This window comes from Ursus arctos, chromosome X, assembly GCF_023065955.2.
Source record: "Ursus arctos isolate Adak ecotype North America chromosome X, UrsArc2.0, whole genome shotgun sequence".
NCBI classification, from domain to species: domain Eukaryota; kingdom Metazoa; phylum Chordata; class Mammalia; order Carnivora; family Ursidae; genus Ursus; species Ursus arctos.
Genome location: NC_079873.1, coordinates 4391993 through 4408835, shown reverse-complemented (window position 1 = coordinate 4408835; position 16843 = coordinate 4391993). Strand labels below are relative to the sequence as shown.

Genomic DNA, 16843 nt, shown 5'->3' with positions numbered 1-16843 from the left:
GAGGGTTGCACGGTTGGGTCACGGTCCCCACCATCCGTCTCTAAAACTTCTTCACCTTGCAAAGCAGAACCTCTGTCCTCATTAACCATTAAGTCCTCTTTCGGCCTCCTTCCAGCCTCTGGCACCATCACTCCACATTCTGTCCCTATGAATTGGACTCTTCCAGGTACCTCGTATAGTGAATGGGCTCCTACAGGATTTGTCCTACAGGATTTGTCCTTTTTCTCCTGACTGGCTTTTTGAACTTTGCATGAGGTCCTCAAGGTTTTTTCACGCTGTAGCATGAGGCAGGATATTCTCCCTTTTTCCCACTGTGTCGCTGGACCACACTGTGTCTGTCCATTCTTCTGTTGAATATCATTGGAGTCATCTCCTCTTCTTGGCTAACGTGAACGATGCTATGAACGTGGGAATACAGATACGTTTCTGAGGCCGTGCTTTCAATTTCTGTGGTTATATATCCAGAAATGGGCTTCTTGGATTATATGGTAGTTCTGTTTTCAGTCTCTTGAGGAGCCAACATAATGTTTTCCAGAGTGGCTGCACCACATTACTTTTTCTCTAACTGTCCACAAGTGTTCCACTTTCTCCACATTTTCACCAACACGTAATTATCTTCTGGGGTTTTGGGTGGTTGTTGCGAGTAGCCATTCTAAGACGTGTGAAGCGGTAACTCATTGTAGTTTTGATTTGCCCTTTTCTAATGAGAAATGATGTGCAGCCTCAGCTCATACGCTTTTGGCTATTTCTGTGTTTTCTTTGGAGAAATACCTTTTTAAGTCTTTTCCTATTTTTTAAAATAGGGTTGATTTTTGCTTGTTATATGTATTTTTTACATTTTCTGCATGAACCTCTTATCAGATACACGGTGTGCAAATTTTTTTTCCCTATTTCATAGGTTGCGTTTTCACCCTCTTGATTGTGTCCTTTGATGTGCTGAATTTTCTAGGTTTGATGCAGTCCCATTGGGCTATGTTTGCTCTCATTCCTTGTGCTTTTGTGTCATATGCAAGATATCATTATAAAATCCAGATTCATAAATATCTCCCCCTATGTTTTCTTTGAGGAATGTAATAGTTTCAGGTCTTTAAATAATTTCAAGTTAATCTCTGTATGTTCTGTAAGGGCTGAACTTCATTCCTTTGCATGTGGATATCCAGTATTCCCAGTTTGATGGGAATTTGTTGAAGATGCTGTCCTTTCCCTCTCAAGAAGTCTTGCCATCTTGTTGAAGGTCACTCAGCCATATATGTGAGGGTTCATTTCTGTGCTTTCTGTTGTCTTCTGTTGGTCTTCATACCAGTCCCACATCACTTTGATTCCTATAGCTTTATAATATATTTTCAAGTCAAGAAGTTCAAGACCTCCAACTCTTATTACTCCTTTTCAGTATTTTTATGGCTGTTCAGAGTCCCTCGAGAGTCTGCATAAATCTTTGGATGGATTTCTGTATTTATGCAAAAAATGTCCTCAGCTTTTGGTAGGGATTGCTTTGAATCTGCACATAACTTCTGGTAGTGTGGACATTTTAACAAGATCAGATTTTCCAGCTCATGAACGTGGGATGTTTTCTATTTATTTGTATGTTTTTAAATTTTTTTCAGGAATGATTTGTAGCTTCAGTATACAAGTCTTTCACCGTCTTAGAAGTGTATTCCTTTTTGATGCATGATCAGTGGAATTGTATTAACTTTCTTTTCAGGTTGTACATTGTCACTGTTTAGAAATGCAGCTGATTTTTGCGTGTTGATTTTTGTATCCTGAAATGTTGCTGAATTTATCAGTTCTAAAAGTTTTTGTGTGTTTGAAACTAGGATTTTTTACGTATAAGATCATGTCATCTGCAAACAAAGATCACTTCTTCCTTTACAACTTGGATGCCTCTTATTTCTCTTTCTTGCCTAATTGCTGTGGCTTTGTCCTGTAGTACTATGCATAGAACTGTTACCTTGTTCCTGATCTCAGAGCAAGGGCTTTCAACTTTTTCTGTTAAGTGTGATGTTAGCTGTGGGCTTTTCATATCTGGCCTTTGTTATGTGGAGACACTTTTATTCTACGTACTTTTCTTTTTCCCAGTTTGAGTGTTGGTATCCTAAAAAGGTGTTGAGTCTTGTCAGGTGCTTTTTCCATGTCAGCTGATACAGTTTTGTCCTTCATTTTGTTAATGTGGTGTATCACATTGATTTCTGGGTGTTGTGAACCATCTCTGCCTTCCAGGAATAACTTCCCCATGGTCAGGCTGTTGAAATCAGCTACTGAAATGTGGTGTTGAAATCAGTTTCTAGTATTTTAGTATTTCTGCATCAATATTCCTTATAGATAGCAACTTTCTTTTATTGTTTTTGTCTGGTTATCATATGAGGGTAATGTTGGTCTCATAGAATGAGCGTACGGACCCTCGTCGTCAAATTTTTGGAAGAGCTTGAGGAATATTGGTGTTAATTGTTTGGTAGGCTTCATCAGTGATGGCTTTTTCTTGGTTAGGAGGTTTCTGATTCCTGAATAGATATCCTTAGTATTTTATATCTGATCAGGCTTTTTGTTTCATAATTTGACCTTGATACAAGAGTATATGTTTCTAGCAATTTATCCATTTCTTGCTTATCCAGTTTGTTGGCATACACTTTTTTAATATTTTCTCCTAAATCCTCTTTTTTAATTTTTGTGGCATTGGTTTTAATGTCCCCTGTTTTCATTTCTGGTTTTAGTTATTTGAGCCTTCTCTTGTTTTTTCTTAGTTAATCTAGGTTAGGATTTGTGCAGACAGTTCACATATGACCTGGATTATCTGTCATTTTTTAACACGTCAGGCACCCGTAATGTATTAGGCACGCAAATGCCTTTTTTCTTTCTTATCCACCCAAGCCTTTCAAGTACTTTTCCTTCTTGTATTTTGGTCCTGTTTTCTAAGAAATCCTTGAGATATGTTCTACTGCAGTACCCAGAAAATGTGACGTCCTCTTCAGCTAGTGTGGCAGCGTGTCTAGAATGCTAAGACGTCTATGTCCTGAACTCTACTTGGTGAATCCAGTCGATGCAGTGTTCCCATTTGGCTTTCCCCGTGACCAGGTATCACTTAAGTAAGGTACCAGTCATAGATAATCACAGAAGATCATCGAATCCAGAAATGTCTACCTGAAAAGTGAGGCAGTTCTGCAAAGAAAGTTTAGTCCTACAGAGCTTAACCTGGATGACTTCTTTTTCTACTTACCTCCTGTCACTGGTGAAGCTGGTTACAGTTAAAATCAGTATACATTAGATATGTTATTTGGTTCTATGAGTCCTGCATAAAGTAGGGCAAATTTTCTACCCTAAAACACATGCTCACCCCATCACCTTTCCATTCTGCACCCCACCTGTCATCTCAGAACCTGAGCCGAACCTGAAATCCACTGCAAAGGTGACCTCCTAGAGCGCTGGGTGCGGGGACAATAGTCAGGAAAAGGTGGCCACCATCCTCTTTCTAGATCTGGGTGTTCCTTTTGTTCAGTCCCTGCTTTGTTCCCATTATTAAACAGTGGATGATCACATAACCCTTGACGACTTTCATCCCTTCTCTTTCTGAAGGTACTTTCTGGTTGGGTATTTTTGGTTGTGGAAGTCACCTTGAGCTTATTAGACAAGAAGGCTGCCTGTCGAGAGGCTGTATTATTAATTCACTGGCATTCATTTTTTTATGCTTTCAAGGTGAGAGCTGCAGCCCACGCAGGTATTTAGCAAGTTAAATTGGAGGAATGGATGGCAGAATGCCAGGGGAAGCAGCCCCTGATTGTGATGCAGGGGTGTGTCCTTGCCTGGGTCCATCACCAGGGGCAATAGCCCTCAGTTATGATGCAGGGGTATGTCCTTACCTGGGCCCATCACGAGGAGCAGCAGCCCCCAATTATGATACAGGGGTGTATCCTTACCTAGGCCCATCACGAGGAGCAACAGCCCTCAGTTATGATGCAGGGGTGTGTCTTTACCTGGGCCCATCACCAGGGGCAGCAGCTCCCGATTATTATGTAGGACCATGTCCTTACCTGGGCCCATCACCAGGGGCAGCAGCCCCCAGTTATGATGCAGGAGTGTGCCCTTACCTGGGCCCATCACCAGGGGCAGCAGCCCCCAATTATGATTCGGGGGTGTGTCCTTATCTGGGCCCATCACCAGGGCCCACACCCCCCAAATATGATGCAGGGGTGTGTCCTTACCTGGGCCCATCCCCAGGGGCAGCAGCCGCCAGTTATGATGCAGGGGTGTGTCCTTACCTGGGTCCATCACCAGGGGCAGCAGGTCCTGGGTATGATGCAGGGGTGTGTCCTTACCTGGGTCCATCACCAGAGGCAGCAGCCCCCAGTTATGATGCAGGGGTGTACCCTTACCTGGGCCCATCACCAGGGGCAGCAGCCCCCAATTATGATTCGGGGGTGTGTCCTTACCTGGGCCCATCACCAGGGCCCACACCCCCCAAATATGATGCATGGAGTGTGTCCTTACCTGGGTCCATCACCAGGGGCAGCAGCCCCCAGTTAAGATGCAGGGGTGTGTCCTTACCTGGGCCCGTCAGCAGGGGCAGCAGCCCCCAGTTATGATGCAGGGGTGTGTCCTTACCTGGGCCCGTCACCAGGGCCAGCAGCCCCCAGTTATGTTGCAGGGGTGTGTCCTTACCTGGGTCCATCACCAGGGGCAGCAGCCCTCAATTATGATGCAGGGGTGTGTCCTTACCTGGGTCCATCACCAGGGGCAACAGCCCCCAATTATGATACAGGGGTGTGTCCTTACCTGGGTCCATCACCAGGGGCAGCAGGTCCTGGGTATGATGAAGGGGTGTGTCCTTACCTGGGACCATCACCAGGGGCAGCAGCCCTCAATTATGATGCAGGGGTGTGTCCTTACCTGGGTCCATCACCAGGGGCAACAGCCCTCAGTTATGATGCAGGGGTGTGTCCTTACTTGGGCCCATCACCAGGGGCAGCAGCCCCCAATTATGATGCAGGGGTGTGTCCTTACCTGGGCCCATCACCAGGGGCAGCAGCCCCCAATTATGATGCAGGGGTGTGTCCTTACCTGGGCCCATCACCAGGGGCAGCAGCCCCCAATTATGATGCAGGGGTGTGTCTTTACCTGGGCCCATCACCAGGGGCAGCAGGTCCTGGGTATGATGCAGGGCTGTGTCCTTGCCTGCCGGGAGGATAGGGCTGACCCATGGGGCTTGAACACACAGGCAGAACTGATGTGGATCCTTCTCACATCAGTAGGGCCGCATCGTTAAATTGTAACGAAAGTGTCTCTTCTTGAAGCACTGGCCATGAATGTCCCCGGCAGGACGGTATGTTCAGTAGGGATTTGGTACATGACTTCATAGGCAAATGGAAACCGTCGGTTAGTGCTGGGTTTATTTTGTGAAAACAGAGCTCTTTAAAATTGTGGCAAAAATGGAGAAAACCGTACAAATGTGTTTCATCTATTGTAAGTTTTCTGGAGCTTTAATAGGTATGGTTTTACACGTTGAAATGTGTACTGCGTAACAGAAGGAAAGTCCTTGATTTGGCATGTAGGAAAACCTTTTTAAGAATAATCTCCATGGAAGGTGTTGGTTACCTACATTCTGTTTTGGACCCGTTCCTTCATCAACGGATTCTTTGGGATGGGGGCAATAATATATTTTGTCATAATTTAGTCAGTGTAATTTGGCTCAGAAGGCCAGTAACAAGAAAGAGGTACCTTTCGTGGTATGGAATCCTCCAGAAGGCTTCCCTGTTGCGTTCTTTCACTGACTGTGGGATTTCCCAAGGGAAAGCCTGAGGCGTTGGCTCCGGGCCAGTTCAGAGGAGTGTGACAAGGCCAGGTGGGTGTGCGGCGGTCAGCCCTGCACTGCTCCGTCACGCTTGGGCACCTCTGGGCCTCCTGCCTCCTCACTCCTTAGGAGAGCCCCCAGAGGGACAGAGCAGAGATGACGAGCTAGAACCCTGGTGACCCGGACAGCCAATGGTGTGGTGTCCAGGCCTTGTCCGCAGGGAGGGGCAGCTGACAGAGGGGAGCTAGCAGGTGTCCTGGCCTCTGAGGTTGGGGTGTGTGTGCGGGATCGGTCCCCCCTCTCCCACCGAGCTGTCCGAGCACTCCTGGGGCTCAGGTTCACCCAGGACAGTGAAGGTACATGTCCACAGTGGAGGATTGCTTGCATAACTGCGAGTATTGCTGCGGCCTATACACTGGGAGAGTATGTTGGGCCTTCCCCCAGGCTGCTTCCGGTCCTCACCGGGGCTGAGAAGTGTGTCGTGCCCTTCTCTGTCTCTGCTCAACTTCATGGACAAACACCGCCCATCCATGTAGTGGGCATGACGCAGCACTGTAGGGGCCCTCGTCCATGGCTCCCTGCGTCCATTCCATCTCATGTGCCAGCCTGTATCATCCTCTGGTCTTCCGTCTGGTGTAAGTGTGCACCTTTTCTTTTCCTCCTGTCTTCCTCGTTTGTGTTTCTTATAGCCTTTGCCCCTGCAGGCCATTAGCATCCTCCTTCCTCTTCTGCACGTGCTCCCCACCACGCAGCTGGGCAAGAAGGCTTTCAGTCCCTTGGCGCCGTCCTATAACTTTTGTCTTTCCTCCTTGAGCCCTTCAGTGCGTCTAGTGCTGAGCGGGTGCTCGGGGGACCCTTCCGTGTGGGGTGTGCCGTCAGTTCAGGGCACGTGCATAGTTATGTGAAAGCCCACATAGCATAGCTCACGCCAGAAATACATTCAAGACGGGATGTGGACGAAAATAAGGCACCTTATTCCTGGAGCCGTGGCAGCTTTTTGGCAGTTGCTGGAACTTGGGATAAACTGAGGAGCATGTATAAGGTATGGGCAGGTGAGCGGGGAGGGCACCGCCATTCCAGATGGAAAGGAATTGACGTGGAGGTTGTTAGGCAGCAAAGGAACTTGCTTCTGTGACGGCTGGAAGCCGGGCTCTCATCGTTGATGTGCTTGAGGCGTAAATAGTCAGGGCTGTCAGCTCGGTTAGGGAGGGTCCTTGGTCCCAAGCTCCTCTGTTTGCTGCTTCCCAGAGTGGGAAACCATTGGGGTATTTGAAGATGAGTTGTGCCAGACTGAAACCAGGCTGGGAGGGAGTGTCCCTGTGGGTTTAGGGCACATGATGATGAGGGCAGGGGCAGGTGGGCTAGAGGGGACCCGGGATGCAAGGACTTCACCTGAGGTGGAGTCACACGGTCTCAGTGGACCACCGGCTCAGTGTCCTGTGATGCTCGCACAAATTAATACTCACCTGAAAAAGGAGGGCTGGAACTCAGTGAGGCGTGGGTACTTGAACGTTTGAGGCTATAGGAGTGCACAGGTGAAAAGAGTCTTAAATCACTCCACGATGGCAAGTCTCATGGAAGGTGAGTCTCAACATGGTTTTTCACATGTGAAATTTATCACCGCAGGAATAAAAGGACAGTCGTACGTCTGGAAACCTACCTTCATGGTAACAGGCCACAGTCACAGTGTCACTGCTTTTCATGTTTCTGTGATTACCAGAAATTACACGTGCTTCATATAATACGAAAGGGGAGACATTGGGAGCCCTCTAACTCCTACTCTGTGCATGGAACCATTCCTTATGGAAAGGGGGTATCCTTCCAGACCCCTGCGATGCCTCACATGCAGACACACGCACGCACACACACACGCACACATTCACACGTACCGTAAAGGGACAAAATCATTCACGAACTTCTATAGAAACTCCGTACAGGATTCATAGCATGACAACTTTGAATCATTTACATTGAATCGTCAGGCCGTGTTTTTAGAACGAGTCCCACTCCGGTCACGCGTCACACCTGCCCGTCGCACAGGGAGGCCTCGGGGCCTCACAGGTGTGAGTGCGAGTCCTCTCTGGTCACCCATCGCACCTGCCCGTCGCACAGGGAGGCCTCACGGCCTCACAGGTGTGAGTGCGAGTCCCCTCTGGTCACGTGTTGCACCTGCCCGTCTCACAGGGTGGCCTCGGGGCCTCACAGGTGTGAGTGCGAGTCCTCTCTGGTCACGCGTTGCACCTGCCCGTCGCACAGGGTGGCCTCGGGGCCTCACAGGTGTGAGTGCGAGTCCCCTCTGGTCATGCGTCGTACCTGCCCGTCGCACAGGGAGGCCTTAGGGCCTCACAGGTGTGAGTGCGAGTCCCCCTCAAGTCAGGTGTCACACCTGCCCGTCAGTCGCACAGGGTGGCCTCGGGGCCTCACAGGTGTGAGTGCGAGACCCCCTGTGGTCACGCATCGCACCTGCCTGTTGCACAGGGTGGGATCAGGGCCTGCAGGATTTCAGCTACTTGCCCCAAGACCGTGGAGAGTGGCATCACAGCCTGGCATGGGGTCCAGAATGCGGATATCTGACTGTGGCACGATGTTGCCCCGACGATGTGGCAGCGGCCTTACATCAAGGAGGTTGGCATCCCAAAATAACGTAAAAACGTCCTAGCCTGTTGTGGGATGCCATCCTCACGGCTGGGCCCTTCTCTGAATCCATGCAGAATCCACGCAGAGAAGTCCTGCCTGCTCAAGGCCTTGGCCTTTCCAGTTGACGTTTCCGGCGGCAGCTCTCATGTGGGGCCCTTAGCTGATTGTTCAGCACTCGAGCAGCCTTCCAGGCTAAGCTGGGAGTCCGCATGTTTTAACTATGCTTCCCACGTTCATTGAGCATTGCACAATTAAAGGACACACGTGACAAGTGACAAGGAAAATCATAAGCTAACAACCATGATAATCCATTCAGCTTATCCCGTGCTTCTTTTCTCTTTAAGAGATAAACTCACGCACATCTCCAGGAAAATTCAGGATTGCAGGGCCTGGGAAGAAGCCGTAGAAACAGACTGCTGTTCAGATATAAGTGGCAAACCTTCAAAGTTGTTCTCCCCCTTTCCTTAAAAATGCCAGCTTGTTTGATGTTGTATATGGATGTAATTTCTTTCTAGGTGTAAAATTTCCATGTTCAAAGACTGCTCATTGCTTTCATTGTTATTTACTAAATTATGATGGAGACATTCTAGACTAAGCAAAATGAGATATGTGTCTTTTCTCTCTAGAATCCTAGATATTACCTGCCTGTGGATGGAAACGTTTTTCTCAAATTAAAGAATTATAATTTCTGGGATACCTGGGTGGGTCAGTCAGGGAAGTGTCTGTCTTTGGCTCTGGTCATGATCCCAGGCATGGGATGAAGTCCCACATCCAGCTTCCTGCTCAGTGGGGACCCTGCTTCTCCCTCTGTTTGCTGTTCCCTGCTTGTGCACTCCCTCTTGCTCTTTCTGTCTCTCTGACAAATAAATAAATAAAATCTTTTAAAATAAAAGAATGACAATTTCTGTTTTTAAATGTGTGGTGGTTTCCCCAGATTTTTAAGTGCTTGAAAGGATAAGATAGTGGATAAAAGAAATCCTTGCCTCAAAGACTTGTCAACTCAAGAGGAGAGAAAATGAGTAGATAAACAGTTCTCATGGATGGAGCCAAGAGACTTGGGCGGGACAGGCTGCCTACAGCATGGGAGAAGAGCTTTGAGGCCCCCGGAGAGGCTCTGAGTATGTTCCAAGCGAGTGCTTTCTGCAGAGGTGCAAAATTGGGACATGGGTGGTATGTGCTTGGGCACGCGGAGTAATGTGTTCTACCGACGAGTGGCCAGGTTCTAGAAGGCTGCCCGGTCTGCCCCCACCTGCACAGCTCCCTTCTAGCAGACTGACCACAGTGACGGGGAAGCCGTCTATATGCAGACAGTATGGGGGCATAGTTTATTAGTTTTCCATCTGAGGTAGTCACAGCCTTGTTTCAGAGATACAGTGCACAACAGGCAAGGTATTGCACTGGGGCTTGATGATTGTTTCTTAGGAAATAAAGAATTACATGTCTTGTTTAAAGAATTGAAGGCAACTGTCCGTAACGCCAAAAGTGTGCCCTTTTGGGTGAATGGATAAGCAGTAGTTGCGTGTAACGGGATGCTCTTCAGCCTTAAAAAGGAAGGACGTGCTGACACCTGCTGTAACACGGATGGGCCTTGAGGGCACGATGCCGAGTGCACTGAGCCAGTCGCGAAAGGACGAACACGGAATTCCCACCCCCGGAGGCACTGAGAGTCATCCCATTCATGAAGACAGAAAGTAGGAGCGTGGGCGCCAAGGCCTCGGGCAGGAGGAACGGGGCGTTAGCGTTTCACGGGGACAGCATTTCAGTTTGGGAACGTGAGCTTTCTGGAACCAGCTGATGGTGTCCGTTACACAGAAATGAGAATGTACTGACTGCCACTGCACCGCCCAATTAGATACAGTTAATTTTATGTCCGTGTATTTTGCCACAATAAAGAAAAATTACATTACTTTTCTAAAATGCCAGAAGCCTTGTGAGGATGACGTAGTTGGAGTTTGGTAAAATTCCTGGACAGGCGAGGTAGAAAGACATGGTAACGGTCAACTACAGAGGATGTTCACGTGAATGTGGCAGCTGTGCGTGTGTCCTCAGCCCCAGGCGGGATGACACGCTGCATTAGGGCAGAAACCCTTCCTTCCTGTGCACCTGAGCGCCTACCGGTGCTAAGTGGGCCCCAGCGTCAGGGACACGGTCAGATGAACTCTCAGGCACGGCACCGGGCACTTCTTTGCTGGCTCACCAGTTGAAAGTGGGCACCCCTCGGCAAGTGGTTCCTGCACCACCTTCCAGACCTGGGGCCTTTCTCTGCGACTCTCCAGCCGACCAGACACAGGAACACAGGGAGGCACTCTTCTCCTTCTCTCAGCGGTTCCTCGGAGCACACACTCAAATGGCAAGAATTCTGTATTTGAAATGATTCCCAGAAATGGGCATCAACAGAAACTTCACAATACAAACTCTGGGCCCACAGTGGAAACTCGTGCAAAATGCCAGCAAGAAAAAATAGTCGGTGATGGAAACGATCGTATTTTAATATCGTGCTCCCTGCAAATCGGGCGAATCACTTTCAGATTATTCGGGGATCACCAGGGTAGGGTCTGCTGTTATTTTGGTCGTGTTTTTGGATGCACGAGTCAGGCAAAAGGAATGCCCTGCTGATGGGAGCGATTTGGAAGGTGCTCACGTTTCTTTTCGATTGCCACAGACGTGTGCAGACACTGGAAACCCAAGTCTGTCCTGTCCATTCATAGCATCTGCAGCTTTATGTGTCTTCCATGACGTCGGCAGCACTGGGCTTGTGCAGGGTGAACAGTGAGCTCTTGGCCTGGGCACTTGCGGGGCCGTTAGCCCAGGACCGTGATGGTAAACATGGAGTTCGGCAGCTCTGTCTGTGCCGAACTAGACGCGTTATTTTAGGCTTGGTTTTGAAATGTTCCTAGCACTTCCTTGCGTAAGTGAACTTAGAGTTTTAGCTGATTATTCAGAGCTCTAAGAGAGACGCACAAAGATTCAATGAGCTATCAGCATTTCCTGTGATATTTTTCTCTTGGGCTATAAATAAAAGACTATTTAAACAGTGGTTTTGTACGTTGATTTTTGTGGCGACAAATCCTTAGAAGCAGCAACCCTAAAAGTGACTCATAGTAAATAAAATTAACACTTTAAGCAACTTTTAATCAAATAAACAAAGGCACAGAATGAAAATTTTCCCTGCAATTATCAGTGTTTTGAAATACAGTTGACCCTTGACCTGTACGGGTCCACTTAGATGCGGATTTTTTTTCTATAAATGCAGCACAGTACTATAAATGTGGGTTGTTTTTTTAATGATTTTCCTAGTCACAGTTTCTTTTCTCCGGCTTACTTTATTGTAAGAACAGTGTATGTAATATATACCACATACAAACTATGTATTGATTGGCTGTTTGTTATCGGTAGGCTCTACGTAGTTAATTTTGGGGTGAATCAGAGTTACATGTGCATTTTTTTCCTAAAGGTTTTATTTGTTTGGGAGAGAGAATGAGTTGGAGGGGGGAGAGAGGGATAGAGGAAGAGGGAGAAGCAGGCTCCCCGAGGAGCAGAGAGCCCGATGTGGGACTCCATCCCAGGACCCTGGGAACATGACCTGAGCTGAAGGCAAATGCTTAACTGATCAAGCCACCCAGGTGCCCCTGTGCATGTGCTTTTAACTCTGTGAGGCTCAGCCCCCTCCACATTGTTGCAGGGTCAATGGTCGTGGGCCACTCTCTTCCAATATTAGCAAAACAGATGGAAGAAAACATCGAAATACAATATGGTTTTTAAAAACAGTGTCCCAGTCTTTCTGGAATCTGTGAGAATTCCGCAGTGCTCCAGTCAGCTGGCGAGATATACAAGGAGAAAAGACTGCCCCATGTTCCCTGCGTCCTCGGTTCACCACCAACAGCCGACCACAGCTGTCGAAGAGTCTCCGTGACAATCCCTGTCGTCGTTTGTGTAAGGACGGGACTCCCGATCGTCAGATCTGTTCAGTGGAGTCTCCTAATACACTTGACAACCACTCAGGGCCATCCCTTTCGGACTTGCTCTCCTGTTGTCTCGTCCTTTACGTGACACAGAACCGTGGTCTTTCCTTGGTTTGGGAAGCGGGGATAGCGGATTCTGAGTTTTCCAGGCGACGTCACAAGTTATGAAGGGCAACATTTTGTCGCTTGCACGGACAAGGTGACCATGGGATGAGGTGGGCGGGGCCTGGGCTGATGCTGAGGGCAGAGGGCAGAGGGCAGGACCTCCAGGATGTCTCCAGACCCTCGTGGAACAAGGGATCTTCTCGGGGGGAAACCAGCAGCCTTGTGAGTTGACGGTCTAGATGCAGAACAGTGCATGTGATCAAAAGGTCACTAATTTGCCGGAAATGGTCATTTTCTGAATGTCCCACATTTCAGAAAATAATGTGCAACTTCCAACTCAGATACTCTCTGGGTCATATGAATCTTATTTCACTGATTTTCTCTGTCTACGCACAGTCTGTTGAAACAGCAATTTAATAAGGAGATTTCAAGCGTGTTGGTATATCAAAGTGATTTGATTTTTATATACACAGTTTTTGCCCATTAGGGATTTCTACAGACTAAATCTCAAAAGGTGAAGAAAATATTTTACAGATTTAAAAAGGCTGCCCCTTTCCAATTGCATTGTTATGATGGACTTCTGATGAATAAAATATTCTGTATGTGGTAAATTATCCAATATCCAAAGCGAGATTTAGCTGCATACTACAGGAGTTGAACCTTAGACATTGGTAAACCTTAATATACCTGTGTGCTGTGTATATCCCCATTAGATACCACATTTTATTATACACTGTATACAATCTGTGCATATTGTGTTTATATTCTCAACATTATTTTGACCGTTTGATGATGCTCCAGTAATTTGAGCATAATTAGCAAATAGTTAAAGGTATGACGGAAGAAGGCACTGGGGTTGTGGATTCATTTTCGACAATGGTCATTCCCTGGTAAGGCCTCTGGAAGAATCCCTGTTAGCTCTGATACTTCTCACTGGCATCCCTGGCTGAGAGGCCAAGGGCATAGATCCTAATGCTTGGCGGCTTCCTTCACAATGCAATTTACCTCTTCCTTGTCCATCGCTTCCGACGTTTTTTTCTGCGGTACATGCAAAAGGTCTGTTTGCTGTGTAGCAGAGGTCGGCAGACTTTTTCTGCTTTTTTGGCTTTGTAGACCGTGCACGGCATTTGTCTCACCTCCTTACCTCTCTACCTTTTGAGCTCAACGCAGCCACAGTCCACACAGATAGGAAAGGATGTGGCCATGGTCCCAGAAAGCTTTCTGTGTGGACACTGAAATTTGAATCTCAAATCATTTTCATGTGTCACAAAATAGTCTTCTTTTGACTCTTAAATACAGGTGACAGGCTGGGTGCGTGTTTCACAGAAGGCAGGATGAAACAGGGCAGACAGCACTGCAGGGCGGGTAGAAATCCTGGATGCGAGGCAGCTGGACCCCTGGGTCCTCGGCCCCATTTTACACATCCAGGATGCCATCCTCCCCACCCCAGCAGAACACAGGATTCTGTTCATGCACTGAACCAGAGAGGCTTCGCATGGCAAACACGAAGGCTCCTGGAGGATGCAGAGAGCACTGGGGATGAAGGGAACATCTGCCCGTGATGCCCCTTCACTTCAACAACCAGCAAGATCCTGGAACCTTCTTCTCCGGACACATGAGGCCCCTCATGACAAAGATGCAAACAGAAACACTGGGAGGCCCACCAAGAAAAAGACCTGTTCCAGACGATAGCTTTCACTTGTGCAAGGCTCCCACCTGTGCCCCAAGCCAGCACTAGAGGAGGGTCCTTCCTGCCTCTTCTTCCAACTTCTGGGCGCTCCAGGCATCCCTTGGCTTGTGGCCGCATCTCTCCCATCTCTACCTCTCTCTTCACATGGCTTTCTTCCCCACATTTCTGTGTCCTCTCTTTGTAAGAACACCAGTTGTTGGACTTTGGACTTAGGGCTCACCCTATAAATCCAAGATGACTTCATCTCTGGATTCTTAACCAGTTACACCTGCAAAGACCCTGTTTCCAAATAGGGTGACAGTCTGAGGTTCCAGGTAGACATGAATTTTGGGGAAGACACTCTTCAACTCTGTACACGCCAGAAATCTGATTGGGAGTCCTGAGTATAGGCCTAGTTGCCTAGTGGGCTTCATTGTGGGGTGACAGGGTTGTAAGCATGATGTGTGAGGGGGCCTGTAGCTTTGGGTCATCTGGGCATGTCAATCTGAGCCATAGAACTGGTGGGAACTCTCCTCCTTTGACAGGTTTAATGAAGGAAGGACATTAACTTTGTAGCCACCATCTTCCAAGACTTAAGGGTATAGCCCGAGCATAATGCTTTCACCTTTGTGTCTTAGCTCGGGCTGCCATGCCAAAATACCATAGACTGTGCGGCGTAAATCACAGACATGTGTTTCCCACAGCTGGAGGCGGGAAGTACAAGCTCTGGGGGCCAGCATGGTGAGGTTCTGGCGAGGTGGGTCTTCCTCTTCTTTTTTTTTTTTTTTTTTTTAAGATTTTATTTATTTATGTGACAGAGACAGCCAGCGAGAGAGGGAACACAGCAGGGGGAGTGGGAGAGGAAGAAGCAGGCTCATAGCGGAGGAGCCCGATGTGGGACTCGATCCCGGTACGCCGGGATCACGCCCTGAGCCGAAGGCAGACGCTTTTTTAACGACTGCGCTACCCAGGCGCCCCATGGGTCTTCCTCTTCTTATAAGGGCTCCGCTCTCATGAGGGGGCTCCACCTCATGGCCTCACATAACCCCCATGACCTCCCAAAGTCTCCACATCCAGCACCACCCCCTTGGGGCTTAGGGCTATAACATGGGAATTTCAGGGGGTTCAGTCCATACCAGTGACTTTCTCTTGCCTGGAACCATGTGATGAGGACGTCCAACCCCATCCCATTTTATAAATGATCCAGCTTTCAGACAGGGTGTTCTGTCTGCCGTGGAAAGAAGTGAAAGCAGCACAAGGACTGGGAAACTGGGACTCATACCAGGTCAGTGTGACCTCAGACAGCGGTTGAGTTACAGAGAAGTGGAGGAGGCAGACGTGAAACATTGTCATTATCACACTGTGATTTGCTGGCCTGCGGACCTCTCTCCAGGCTGGGAACTCTGGATGAGAGGAACATGGCACTGTTCTTTCTTATTCCTTATCAACCCCTCAGGTGTGCTCTGATGCTGGACACAGGGGAAGAGCCCAGGTTCGTCTTAGAAGCCAGGGTTTCCAAGACAGAGTCTGTCATGCGAAGGCAGGGCCACTCAGCCTCAGCAGTGGTAACATCTGGGTCTGGATGCGTCCTTCTGCAGTGGGGAGTCCTGTGCACTGTAGGATGGAAAATATTGACCAACATCCCTGCTCTCCACCCACCAGATGCCAGGAGCATTCCCTTCCCCGGTTGTGACAACCACCAGACATTGCCAAATGTCCCCCAGCAGGGATGGGAGCAAAACTGCCCCCCTCCTCCTTGAGAACCAGTGCCTTAAATAAAATGGTAGACCAGGAGATCATTGTCGTGTCCACCTGAATATGGTATGAGGCTGATGGAAACTTCAGAGCTCCTCAGCTGTGTTCACAGTGAAGCATCGCTTCCTGGAAGGGGAACCCTTCCCCCAAATCGTCATCACTTAAGAAGGGCCTGTCCTTCAAATCCAGAATCCTGGCACGAGGGTAGAAGGTGCGGTCATCTCCGTCACCGTCCCCCTACTTAGGGCAGAAGGACTTAGAATCCACCCGTGAAAGGGCCAGGCCCTCAGTGTGAGTCAGTACTCGTTGATCTTCATGGGACTATGAACACATGACCCATGGGCCTTCCATCTCCAGGCCCTGACTAGAAATCAGTCTAGTTGAAGTCCAGGCACGGCCGAATATCTCCTCTGAGTGAGGAGAGGTTTCAAAATACCCCTGTGGAGAACCACTGCTCCACCATCTCCCAGGATCCTCCACGCCTTCCTGCTGTTGACCCCAGCGCAGTGACTGCCCCTTGCCAGCTCTTTGGGTCGTGGGAATGTCGGTGGCTAGAGATTCCCGGGGCCTCTTCCTACTGAAATGCAGAGCATCTGCAAAAATCTTTGTGCCTTTGTGTGTTTCTTTACCTTTCCCCTTCCCGAGCTCTGCCCTTCCTTGACTGCTAACAATTTCTGCAATGTCACCAGTGCATTTTCACCCTTGCTGTCAAGCATTTCGCTCTTTTCTCAGAGGCAAGGCCCCAGTTTCTGGTCTCCTGCAGGACTTCTGCCACCCGGGGTCCCTGTATTAGCTTCTTGCAGCTGGTGTAATGAATGACCACAAACGTGGTGGCTTCTGACAACAGGGATGTATGTTCTTACAGTTCTGGAGTCCAGAAATCCAAAATCGGCCCTCGGCAGGGCCATACGCCCTCCTAAAGCTTAGGGGAGCATC

At 48.5% G+C, this 16843-nt stretch overlaps 1 protein-coding gene across 7 annotated transcripts in view; it reads left to right on the top strand.

Moving 5' to 3' along the window:
* Nucleotides 1–16843, top strand: part of LOC130541809 (pseudouridine-5'-phosphatase-like) — a 584313-nt gene that overhangs the window by 39820 nt on the left and 527650 nt on the right. The window lies entirely within an intron of this gene.